The sequence below is a fragment of the Thalassophryne amazonica genome, chromosome 20 (assembly GCF_902500255.1).
Source record: "Thalassophryne amazonica chromosome 20, fThaAma1.1, whole genome shotgun sequence".
NCBI lineage: Eukaryota > Metazoa > Chordata > Actinopteri > Batrachoidiformes > Batrachoididae > Thalassophryne > Thalassophryne amazonica.
Genome location: NC_047122.1, coordinates 6341551 through 6351555, shown reverse-complemented (window position 1 = coordinate 6351555; position 10005 = coordinate 6341551). Strand labels below are relative to the sequence as shown.

Below are 10005 nucleotides of genomic sequence, written 5' to 3'. Positions count from 1 at the left end.
GGAGCAGCTCTCATTTCTAGAAATCTGGCCAATTTTCTTGGATCCTCCAAACTGTGACTGTCCAGCGTTGGGACCAGGAGGCAGAGCTGTGGTCTTATACACCTCTCTGCAGCTTCTCTCCCCCTGCCATCCCCTCATTACCCCATCCCCGTAGAGACGGTGCCTGCTCCCAGACCACCAATAACCAGCAAAAATCTATTTAAGCATAAAAATTCAAAAAGAAAAAATAATATAGCACCTTCAATTGCACCACAGACTAAAACAGTTAAATGTGGTCTATTAAACATTAGGTCTCTCTCTTCTAAGTCCCTGTTGGTAAATGATATAATAATTGATCAACGTATTGATTTATTCTGCCTAACAGAAACCTGGTTACAGCAGGATGAATATGTTAGTTTAAATGAGTCAACACCCCCGAGTCACACTAACTGTCAGAATGCTCGTAGCACGGGCCGGGGCGGAGGATTAGCAGCAATCTTCCATTCCAGCTTATTAATTAATCAAAAACCTAGACAGAGCTTTAATTCATTTGAAAGCTTGTCTCTTAGTCTTGTCCATCCAAATTGGAAGTCCCAAAAACCAGTTTTATTTGTTATTATCTATCGTCCACCTGGTCGTTACTGTGAGTTTCTCTGTGAATTTTCAGACCTTTTGTCTGACTTAGTGCTTAGCTCAGATAAGATAATTATAGTGGGCGATTTTAACATCCACACAGATGCTGAGAATGACAGCCTCAACACTGCATTTAATCTATTATTGGACTCTATCGGCTTTGCTCAAAAAGTAAATGAGTCCACCCACCACTTTAATCATATCTTAGATCTTGCTCTGACTTATGGTATGGAAATAGAAGACTTAACAGTATTCCCTGAAAACTCCCTTCTGTCTGATCATTTTTTAATAACATTTACATTTACTCTGATGGACTACCCTGCAGTGGGGAATAAGTTTCATTACACTAGAAGTCTTTCAGAAAGCGCTGTAACTAGGTTTAAGGATATGATTCCTTCGTTATGTTCTCTAATGTCATATACCAACACAGAGCAGAGTAGCTACCTAAACTCTGTAAGGGAGTTAGAGTATCTCGTCAATAGTTTTACATCCTCTTTGAAGACAACTTTGGATGCTGTAGCTCCTCTGAAAAAGAGAGCTTTAAATCAGAAGTGTCTGACTCCGTGGTATAACTCACAGACTCATAGCTTAAAGCAGATAACCCGTAAGTTGGAGAGGAAATGGCGTCTCACTAATTTAGAAGATCTTCACTTAGCCTGGAAAAAGAGTTTGTTGCTCTATAAAAAAGCCCTCCGTAAAGCTAGGACATCTTTCTACTCATCACTAATTGAAGAAAATAAGAATAACCTCAGGTTTCTTTTCAGCACTGTAGCCAGGCTGACAAAGAGTCAGAGCTCTATTGAGCTGAGTATTCCATTAACTTTAACTAGTAATGACTTCATGACTTTCTTTGCTAACAAGATTTTGACTATTAGAGAAAAAATTACTCATAACCATCCCAAAGATGTATCGTTATCTTTGGCTGCTTTCAGTGATGCCGGTATTTGGTTAGACTCTTTCTCTCCGGTTGTTCTGTCTGAGTTATTTTCATTGGTTGCTTCGTCCAAACCATCGGCATGTTTATTGGACCCCATTCCTGCCAGGCTGCTCAAGGAAGTCCTACCATTATTTATTGCTTCAATCTTAAATATGATCAATCTATCTTTGTTAGTTGGTTATGTACCACAGGCCTTTAAGGTGGCAGTAATTAAACCATTACTTAAAAAGCCATCACTTGACCCAGCTATCTTAGCTAATTATAGGCCAATTTCCAACCTTCCTTTTCTCTCAAAGATTCTTGAGAGGGTAGTTGTTAAACAGCTAACTGATCACCTGCAGAGGAATGGTCTATTTGAAGAGTTTCATAGTACAGAAACAGCATTAGTGAAGGTTACAAATGATCTTCTTATGGCTTCGGACAGTGGACTCATCTCTGTGCTTGTTCTGTTGGACCTCAGTGCTGCTTTTGATACTGTTGACCATAAAATTTTATTACAGAGATTAGAGCATGTCATAGGTATTAAAGGCACTGCGCTGCAGTGGTTTGAATCATATTTGTCTAATAGATTACAATTTGTTCATGTAAATGGGGAATCTTCTTCACAGACTAAAGTTAATTATGGAGTTCCACAAGGTTCTGTGCTAGGACCAATTTTATTCACTTTATACATGCTTCCCTTAGGCAGTATTATTAGACGGTATTGCTTAAATTTTCATTGTTACGCAGATGATACCCAGCTTTATCTATCCATGAAGCCAGAGGATACACACCAATTAGCTAAACTGCAGGATTGTCTTACAGACATAAAGACATGGATGACCTCTAATTTCCTGCTTTTAAACTCAGATAAAACTGAAGTTATTGTACTTGGCCCCACAAATCTTAGAAGCATGGTGTCTAACCAGATCGTTACTCTGGATGGCATTTCCCTGATCTCTAGTAATACTGTGAGAAATCTTGGAGTCATTTTTGATCAGGATATGTCATTCAAAGCGCATATTAAACAAATATGTAGGACTGCCTTTTTGCATTTACGCAATATCTCTAAAATCAGAAAGGTCTTGTCTCAGAGTGATGCTGAAAAACTAATTAATGCATTTATTTCCTCTAGGCTGGACTATTGTAATTCATTATTATCAGGTTGTCCTAAAAGTTCCCTAAAAAGCCTTCAGTTGGTTCAGAATGCTGCAGCTAGAGTACTGACGGGGACTAGCAGGAGAGCATATCTCACCCGTGTTGGCCTCTCGTCATTGGCTTCCTGTTAATTCTAGAATAGAATTTAAAATTCTTCTTCTTACTTATAAGGTTTTGAATAATCAGGTCCCATCTTATCTTAGGGACCTCGTAGTACCATATTACCCCATTAGAGCGCTTCGCTCTCAGACTGCGGGTTTACTTGTAGTTCCTAGGGTTTGTAAGAGTAGAATGGGAGGCAGAGCCTTCAGCTTTCAGGCTCCTCTCCTGTGGAACCAGCTCCCAATTCAGATCAGGGAGACAGATACCCTCTCTACTTTTAAGATTAGGCTTAAAACTTTCCTTTTCGCTAAGACTTATAGTTAGGGCTGGATCGGGTGACCCTGGACCATCCCTTGGTTATGCTGCTTTAGACGTAGATTGTGGGGGGGTTCCCATAATGCACTGTTTCTTTCTCTTTTTGCTCCGTATGCATCACTCTGCATTTAATCATTAGTGATCGATCTCTGCCCCCCTTCACGGCATGTCTTTTTCCTGGTTTTTTCCCTCAGCCCCAACCAGTCTCAGCAGAAGACTGCCCCTCCCTGAGCCTGGTTCTGCTGGAGGTTTCTTCCTGTTAAAAGGGAGTTTTTCCTTCCCACTGTTGCCAAGTGCTTGCTCATAGGGGGTCGTTTTGACCGTTGGGGTTTTTCATAATTATTGTATGGCCTTGCCTTACAATATGGAGCGCCTTGGGGCAACTGTTTGTTGTGATTTGGCGCTATATAAGAAAAAAGTTGATTGATTGATTGATATGCTCTCTCCTTCTAGTCCCCGTCAGTACTCTAGCTGCAGCATTTTGAATTAACTGAAGGCTTTTTAGGGAACTTTTAGGACAACCTGATAATAATGAATTACAATAGTCCAGCCTAGAGGAAATAAATGCATGAATTAGTTTTTCAGCATCACTCTGAGACAAGACCTTTCTGATTTTAGAGATATTGCGTAAATGCAAAAAAGCAGTCCTACATATTTGTTTAATATGCGCTTTGAATGACATATCCTGATCAAAAATGACTCCAAGATTTCTCACAGTATTACTAGAGGTCAGGGTAATGCTATCCAGAGTAAGGATCTGGTTAGACACCATGTTTCTAAGATTTGTGGGGCCAAGTACAATAACTTCAGTTTTATCTGAGTTTAAAAGCAGGAAATTAGAGGTCATCCATGTCTTTATGTCTGTAAGACAATCCTGCAGTTTAGCTAATTGGTGTGTGTCCTCTGGCTTCATGGATAGATAAAGCTGGGTATCATCTGCGTAACAATGAAAATTTAAGCAATACCATCTAATAATACTGCCTAAGGGAAGCATGTATAAAGTGAATAAAATTGGTCCTAGCACAGAACCTTGTGGAACTCCATAATTAACTTTAGTCTGTGAAGAAGATTCCCCATTTACATGAACAAATTGTAATCTATTAGACAAATATGATTCAAACCACCGCAGCGCAGTGCCTTTAATACCTATGCCTTTTATAGCCGCTGGCGTGTGCAAATAGTTGCAGCAACAGGTGTATGAGGCCTTAGAAGCAGGTACAATTCTACACATTTTGCATACAATTCCTGCTTCATGTGCACTTTACATGCAAATCGACCAAATTCGCACTGTGTGTGAAGGGGCCCTAAGAAATGCAGAGAAATTGTAGAATGTAGTCCAATTGTCCTGAAATATCTGCTCACAGGTGCCAGACGTTGGTCAACTCCATGCAACACAGTTGTGAAGCAGTTCTCAGAAACAGTGGTTATACAACTACATATTAGTTCAGTCATTCACTGGAAAAATTAATCATTTTTCAGTTTATACAGTAGATGTTGGAGATGGTCAAATACAATGCAGACACTGCTATTTTTTGAACATCCTAATCCTCCCCCTACTTTCTGAGAAGTAATTCAAATGTACAGTATTCCCAATGCATTTGGGTGTGTAGAAATGAATTATAAGGAATTTGAGCTTTAGTTTTGTTTTTTTTAAACACAATGCTATTACTTTGAACACAACTGTACTGGATCACGGTGCTCCATTGTGAGGGCCGCATAAATTTGAGGTCATTTGACATTAAGGGCCTCCTGCTTGACACCCTAAATCGCTGCTTGCAGCTCTATTTTAATGAACAGATCATACATGACAAGACTCAGAATGGTTTATTTTTACAGAACACCCCCCCCCACACACACACACACACACACACACACACACACACACACACACACACACACACACACACACACACACACACACACACACACACACACACACACACACACACACACACAAAACAGACACCCTTATAACAGCAAAGAGAATTAATAAACAATAGTGTGGCAAGAACAGGGCACTGTTTGTCTTTAAACATCACACAAATGTACTTATGTATTTGAAGAGTAGACTGGGAAGAACACCAAATACTAGTCTGTGCAACCCATTTCCATTTTATTTTAAAATTCAGTATGGAGGTGGTAGCCACAGGTAACTTACATTCAGCATCCTGAAGATAGTCCTGCCAGAATGCAAGGGTGCAGCATTCCTGTTCAAATGCATTGCTCCACTTTTCCGCATGAACAATGTCAAACAGGTTTTCCACATCACTTGCAGTTAATGGCTTTTCAGTCTTCACAAAGAGTCCTTTTAACTGTTGAGGGTATTTCTGGAGAGCATCTAAGACACATAAGGACTTTAAGCCTTCTCTGAACCTAGAAATAGCAACAACAGCAAATACACGAGTCACATCACTGAGGAAAGCAGTAATATGGAAATTAATGAATGACTCTTCTAAAGGGCCATCAGAACCTTAGAACCACAATGAAACAATAGGGCGGTGCAGTCTTGTTTAAACTTCTGCATGATATGGCGGGATGTGCCCACTTCTGGGGACAGCCTGCCATTGTGCAACACAAACACAGCATCGCTTCACACAGAAAGATGGTGTACTGTTTTGTTTTTGGCAGCACTCACCAAAGCAGTCACAAAAAGTGCAGGTTTTTTTTGTTGTTGTTCCCAGTGGAGAAGGGAAGACTAGACAAATTGAAGAGCTTGTGTTGGTAAGTTTTAGCCTATACATCTTGACAGAGTAGCTGTCGTCTGTCACCCGCACAACCGCCTTGACATGTTTGAGCTCCGGGTCACAAACAAACCTGCAACACGTCTGATTTCCACTGCATCATCATTCTTTCAATTTTCACTTTGTTTGCATGTAATTTGCCCAAAAACTCAGGAAGTGCCACGTTTCTGATGGGGACATATGAGGGCTGTCCCCAGATGTAAGACTACTGTGTCATATTTTAACCCTTTAGCACCCGCCCTCAAATGAGACTGCACTGCCCAACTGATGCAGTGCAAGACAGAACTGTGAAATCTACCTTTAGCTCCTTGGTCACATTAGCTACAAGAGCTGGAAGAAAAGCAACCAGCTATTAATCATTTTCAATCAATCAATCTGGGTAGTTTACGGCGACAAGTGGTCACTATGCCATCTGCTAGGCAGCACCAAAATACATGTTTTATGCAAATGCTGAGTAAGGTTCCCAGAGCAGAAAATTTAGGTCTTCAAAATGACTCTATGGGTGAAGTCATGCAGAGAGCTAAGGGGATGCCCCTTTTTCACCTGGCTACAGTAGATTGATGTTGTTTTAGAGATATGGAGATGGACTGGTTGTCTGCCTGGGTGGTTTCCATCCAGGGAACAAGGCAGCTTGGTCATGTCGTGGCTACAGCAACATGGAGCACTAGCGAATACTCTCATTCAGATCTTTTTGTTCTACAGCAGCTGGCGTCTATCTTAATGGGGTATTACCACCACCTTCTGCTCTGGAGTGAGACCGTACCACGTTCAGATCAGTATACAGGAATAACTTGTAACAGGGGGTAATGCAGTATTTTTTAAAATATTAACTTTGAAATATGTCACAGCACCAGCAAACAAGTTTAAAAAAGTAAGCATCTGGGAAACACTGTAAATATATAATTTCTGAAAAACTAAAACGATTCACTTGGGAGCATGATCAAATCTGATAGCCACTGCTTGAAAAGGGGAAGATATGCAAGTTGTTTTCAGTTTGTTACAATGTGCATCTTCACCACTGGATGACACTAAATCCTACACACCGAAACACAATGAGGCACTGGTTCTCCAGAGTGGCCCTTAAATACAGCCAAAGTTCCCCTAATAAACTCATTCTGCAAGTCATTCAGAAGATTTAACAATTCCATTATGCTGGTATACTCAATGCTGTTTAAAGTGACAGTCATCTCAGTTTATGTATGTAACCCATTGAAAATCTCACCAAGTGAGTCGAAACAAATATATTTGATAAAATGGAATAGTTTCAGTTTTGGGAAAACAGTAAAATTTTTCAGCTAACGCTTATGTAAATTTCAGTCCACAAATACATGTTTTCCATCATAGTCATACCTTTCAAAGGATGCATGGGTCCGTTGGAGGATATACCACTGAGCCAAGTCCAAGGCAGTGTCTTGTTTGTTGTCAAGTGTTATACAGACATTATGACCAGCAAGACTGATTAAACTGGCTGCCTGACACACTGCATTTGGCAACTCTGATTGTGTTTGAGCCTCTAAGATCTGTAAATATTAAAACAGGAAAGAATATTAAAAATACAGCCTAACTACATGCAAATGACAACCAATTACTGATTTGTGCCTCAGTGCAATCATTTAAAATTCCTTACCGACTGCACCTGGGACCTTGTTTCCACATCAGTAATACATTCAGTGGTTAGAGCCACACTGTCTGGGTCTTTTTGAAGACACTCATACAAGACAGACAGGAAACATGGACTCTGTCCCCCATGGCCAATTGACATTGCCATGATTTGGCCAGCATGGAAGTATCTATTTTCTTTCATTGCTGTGGATTGGGGGGGGGGGGGGGGTATTCACATGAAAGCTTAGTCATAAAAATGTTTTGATAGGTTTAACATCCATTCCAGAATGACTATACTTTAAAGCCCAAAATTTGTAACATTTTACTCTTCACTAGAACACTGTTTGCACAGGTTTAAGTAAGACCTTTAACCCAGTAGTTCCAGTTGAAAACCGATTGCATTTAAGTGCTACATTGTGGCAATCTGAAAAATAATGGCTTACTTCAAACTGTCTAGTTGAGTAACTTTCAGTTAAGAAAAAAAAAACATTAAAAAATGTAAATGAAAAGAAGAACCACCTTTACAGTTGCATGTGAGGACTTTGGCACTGGGTGGGCCTTCAAAGATGCCAATTTTATCCTTGATTTCATATAGGCACAACCAGAAAAACTCTCAGTTGGGCCCACCATTGTCAACGGCACCCTCTGATATTCCATAATCATCTGTGAACTTGACATCAATCTTCTTTTCTGGTGAGAAATTGGACCTGCACATGGCCCTTGATGCTCCATCCCAGACATTTTTTCTTATTATATTGAAGCGTACAATGTCTCCATTGTTTACTCTTGAAGCAATAGTCTCTAGTATTCCCTGTAAACTTATCCTTGTATCACTAAAAAGATACAAATACATGTATTAATGGTCATGGCAATAACTTAATGTTAGATATAAGTAGCCTCATTAACACCAACTAATTTGCTGTAAAGGTTTCATTCCATAAGGATGCAACATCTCAACCATGCCACTACGTGTACACCACAACCTGATCATGTTGTACCTATAATAACAGCTTGACACGCATGAGCCTTTTGGAAATACAGTCACTGAAATACTTGCTAGTCAACGCTGTACATGCTTCTGTAAATAATGTGGTTGCCTTCTAACCTTTCAACTTGTTCCAGTATTCAGAGACCTTGAAATAGCTTCCTGCAAACCAGGACCATCAGAATCATATTCTTCTTCAAACAGGTCCAGATAGTTTCTGTAGGATAACATAATAAAACTTATGTCCACACAGTGAAATATTTTTCATCGAGCTGAGGATAAGATAAACACTGTAGTAACAGTTTTGTTGCATTGAAACATGACAGCATTTAGTTAAAAAAAACAAAGAAAGAAAAGATATTTAACCTGTAGGGTGTGCTGGATGGACTGCTGACAGGTGCCTCAGAGATCAAGGACACACCACAGCCAGTTGCACCAACAACTGTATTTGTGATGGGATTGGTTTGGCCACTGTTGCCAGCTATGGAGTTTGCAGCGTTACTGAAGGTGGACACAGTTACGACAACACAATCATTTTCACTGGAAAGGTCAGCTGTGTCACTATAGAAGGCACAGTTTTCTCCAGTGGAGACGGCAGTGGATCCACTGGACAAGACTTGGATGCCAGGAGACATGGCAGGTGTAGGACAGAAGGCCTGGGTGGCACCATACCAGGTGAGTTGGTCATTTTTTGGGTGTGTGGGAGTATCACTGGAGAAGAGCTGTGTTGCGACGGTGTAGTTGGGTGGGGCAGCATCATGTGAAACAGGAGGTGCACTGCTTAGAGCTGCAGGAACAAGAACGAAAGTACTTTTGTTTACTTTGGGGAAACCTCAGTTTCAACTTTTTGAAAGAAGCAAGATCAATATAAATAATTAAAGTGAAGAAAAAGTTAAATTTCAGAGAAACAGTTAAGAGCTAAACATTCACAGTCTTGTTTATGGGAGGGAGCCTAATGCAGTCTCATAAAAAAAGCCTGTAAAACAACTTAAACAGCTATTCTGATAACTGCAGCTGCTTACTGTAACTAAATAGTAGGACATTACTGTAATCTTTTAACAGTAATAAGCTGCTGTATTTCACAGTAGGCAAATGACCCTCGCACATAATATATATATATATACACACACACACACACACACACACACGGTCTGTTAGAAAAGTATCCGACCTTTTTATTTTTGTCAAAAACCTGATGGATTTGAATCACGTGTGCTTGCATGAGCCAAACTTGAACCTTCGTGCGCATGCATGAATTTTTTCACGCCTGTCGATTGCGTCATTTGCTTGTAAGCAGTCTCTCGTCATTTTTTCTTTGCAAGGAAATGGTGGAACGACTGGAGCAGCGCGACTGCATCACATTTTGCCAGAAACTGGACGACAGCCAGGTGGAAACCATTCAGATTATTCAGACGGCTTTCAGTGACAATCCTCTGGGCATCACACAGATTAAGGAGCGGTACAACCGGTTTAAAGACGTCTGTACAACGGTGGAGAACGAGCCATGCTCCGGGCGACCATCAACATGCTGAAATGACCAGATCATTTCCAAAGTGAATGCTGTGGTGATGCAG

The 10005-nt window shown here is 40.4% G+C and overlaps 1 long non-coding RNA gene across 1 annotated transcript; it reads right to left on the bottom strand.

Annotated features, from left to right (window-relative positions):
- Positions 1-7217: 7217 nt before the first annotated feature.
- Positions 7218-8114, bottom strand: LOC117501743. The gene is made up of 3 exons (XR_004558077.1): positions 7966-8114; positions 7472-7650; positions 7218-7364 (listed from the first exon to the last, which is right to left on the bottom strand). It is a non-coding gene; the product is annotated as an uncharacterized LOC117501743 (long non-coding RNA).
- Positions 8115-10005: the final 1891 nt, after the last annotated feature.